At 41.1% G+C, this 2,891-nt stretch overlaps 1 long non-coding RNA gene across 1 annotated transcript; it reads left to right on the top strand.

Annotated features, from left to right (window-relative positions):
* The first annotated feature begins 7 nt into the window (after nucleotides 1-7).
* On the top strand, nucleotides 8-1,079 carry LOC119331669. Its single transcript, XR_005160617.1, has 2 exons — nucleotides 8-580; nucleotides 672-1,079. It is a non-coding gene; the product is annotated as an uncharacterized LOC119331669 (long non-coding RNA).
* The last annotated feature ends 1,812 nt before the right edge of the window (nucleotides 1,080-2,891 follow it).

The following is a 2,891-nucleotide window of genomic DNA, read 5'->3' as shown; positions in this document are numbered from 1 at the left end:
GGCGGGGCCTCCCCCCAACCCCCACGAGCCACGTCCTCCCGAGCTACCCAATTCACCGTCGTGGTCCGCCTCAACCTCCCACCAGCCTCCTCCCGTGCCGCCGCCGCTGGCCTCCTCCCGCCGGCCTCCTCCCACGCTACTGTCGGCCTCCTCCCGCGACGCTGCCGCCGGCCTCTCAATCACGCAAGCTGTCGCCTCCAGGACCGGGATGCAGGCCCAGGTCTCTGGCGAAGCCGCCGTCCAGGGGCCCGACGCCTTGGTCTCGTGACCTCCACGCTACCGTCGTCCTCACCACAAGCCACTACGGGCGCCGTCGCCCCCGGCCCTGCACTCCACCGCCGCACCCTGCCTTCTTCCCTCGGCAGCTGCTCCACATTGCATCCGCCCGACGCCGCGGCGCCCCCAACCCATCTGCTTTCCCCAACCCCTGAACCTTCGTCTACTGGTTGACCTTCTCGCAAAGGCCACCTCGACCTTCTCGAGGAAGGTTGCTTCCGGGGATCCGGCTCGCAGGGTGCACGCAATCTCATCGTAGCTTGTCGCTGTTGGGTGAAGATCCGCCGGCCTGAAGACGCAAGAGGTAGCCTTTCTTGCTAATGCTACTGCTATTCTGCCAATGCTAAATTTTTTCTCTTAATGAAGTCGACGCCTTAATTTTGATGGATAAGCAGGAGCAAAGGGGATACAGAGCATGTGTAGAACATGGACTGCTCGCACGCGCCGCCACGGACTGCTTCGCTGCCATCCTCGTCGTGCTGTGTCCACGGGGCTCCTTGACCCATCGACGGCGACAACTGCACACAGCCCCTGCTCCTCAACTCCGACGGCCGTGCAGGCAGCCATCCCACATGGAGGCCGACACCATGCTGGCTGATTGCTTCCACTCACGTGCTTGCGAATGGATGGCGCCTGAGGATATTCATTTGCTTTAGTGACTCGTATGCTTCCGTGTCTACGCTCATCCTGAGTATTCTCCGTCTCTGGTTCATGCGTACATCATATATTTGATGCTAACATGTGTCTAATGCAGACCACTACAAAAAGACAATTCACTCAGTCCTAAAAAGTAGTGTTTGTTCTATGATAGTTAACTAACCAAATAAGAGATGCACAATTTCACTCTAAAAAAACGACAATTCATTTTACAGACGAGCATCTGTTCACTACAAAAAAGAGAATTATTTTTTTGCAACTATGTCGATCCACCTTTTTCATCAGTTGCAAAATAATGGTATTTGTGCATGTTCCTAGTTGCTACGGCAATGCTGGATTTAATCATCCTAGGAGAGAACAAGCAAAAAGACAATCAAAGGGTGAGAGAGAACACCTACAATGATGAGAGGATAAAAAATGGGTGGTGGTGAATAGCTCCACCGCATTGCCATTTGGCCCCATTTTGCCCATTTAGCTAGTGTTGTTTTCAAAGTGTTCATCTTTAAAGGTAATGGAACCAATTTCTTTAGTACGTACTTACAATTGCAACTCTGGACGTCTATGTAATGTTTGTAAACTTGTAAAGCAAATGGAAGTTCAGGGCGAAACCAACAAGTCCATGGGACAAAAATCAAAACTTTTGAAACAAAGAGTGAGTAAAATTCGGAAAAAGTAGAACACTTATACAAAACTTAAAAAAAGAAAATTATTTATGTGAGAGAGAAGTCTGAACCTTCGCTATTAATAGTTGACATAAAAAACTATGGTATTTTCACACGAAGAAACTCGAGTGAGAAAAATAAAAAGAAGTAACTCAATGTTTAAAGGAATTTTTATCATTAAAAAAACATTATAAAAACATAGAAGTCCAAAATTTATTTTTAAAAATGGCTTTTCCTCATCTCTAAGAAATCCTAGAGGTTCAAATTTATCTAACTGAGAAGTTCAATGTTTATTACAAAACCAAGAAGGTCAAATTGAAAACACTTACGAGTTTAAATATAAAATAATAGAGATGGTCAAAAAACCTAGAATTTCAAATTTAAATAGCGGAGCGGTTCGATGTTTAATATGAAACATGGATTTCCTCATTACTAAAGAATATACTATTAAGTTCAAAATTAAAAAAATATTGTAGTTAGAAATTTATAAAAAATGGATGTCCTCTTTTCTAAAAAACCATAGAGGTTCAAATTTAAATAAGGGAGATGTTCAATGTTTATTACAATACCAAGAAGGTCAAATTAAACAACCTAGCGGTTTTAAAAGTTTATAAAAACGAATTTTCACTCTTTCAAAAAAATACCTAGAAGTTTAAATTTAAATAATTGAGCGGTTCAATATTTGTAACATAACTAGGACGTTTCCCGTTACTAAAGAATAACACCAAGAAGTCCTAACTAAAAAGATGAAGTTGTTTTATGCTTATAAAAAAACTCAAATTTTTCCCAATACTAAAGATTAAAACCAAGAAGTTCAATTTTAAAAAATAGAGTAGTTCAATGTATATAAAAAATTCAGGTTTTCTTGTAACTAGGGTATAAAACCAAGAAGTTCAATTGGAAAAAGCAAAGCAGTTTGATATTTATTTGAAAAATTGGTTTTTCCGGTTACTAAAGAATAAAACCAATTAGTTTGATTTAAAATAACGAAGAAGTTTGATGTTTTTAACAAAACTTCAATTTTCACATCTCTAAAAATACACAAAGAAGTTCAAAATGAAAAGTTAGAGCGGTTCGATGGCTATAAAAAACTCTGAATTTTTCCGTTACTAAAGCGAAACAGAGAGAAGTTCAAATTGATAACTAACAAAATTTCACGTATTGCATGGTGTGTATTTTGTATGATCAAAAGAGAATAAAAAGGCGAAGTCTAAAATTTTTGTTGATAGAAGTTCAGGTGCTCGGCCCGGGAAAGTTCAAAAATTCTTTTGAGAGAGATTCGCCATGTATTTATAT

The sequence above is a fragment of the Triticum dicoccoides genome, chromosome 7A (genome assembly GCF_002162155.2).
Source record: "Triticum dicoccoides isolate Atlit2015 ecotype Zavitan chromosome 7A, WEW_v2.0, whole genome shotgun sequence".
NCBI classification, from domain to species: domain Eukaryota; kingdom Viridiplantae; phylum Streptophyta; class Magnoliopsida; order Poales; family Poaceae; genus Triticum; species Triticum dicoccoides.
This window is presented reverse-complemented; position numbering and strand designations above follow the sequence as displayed.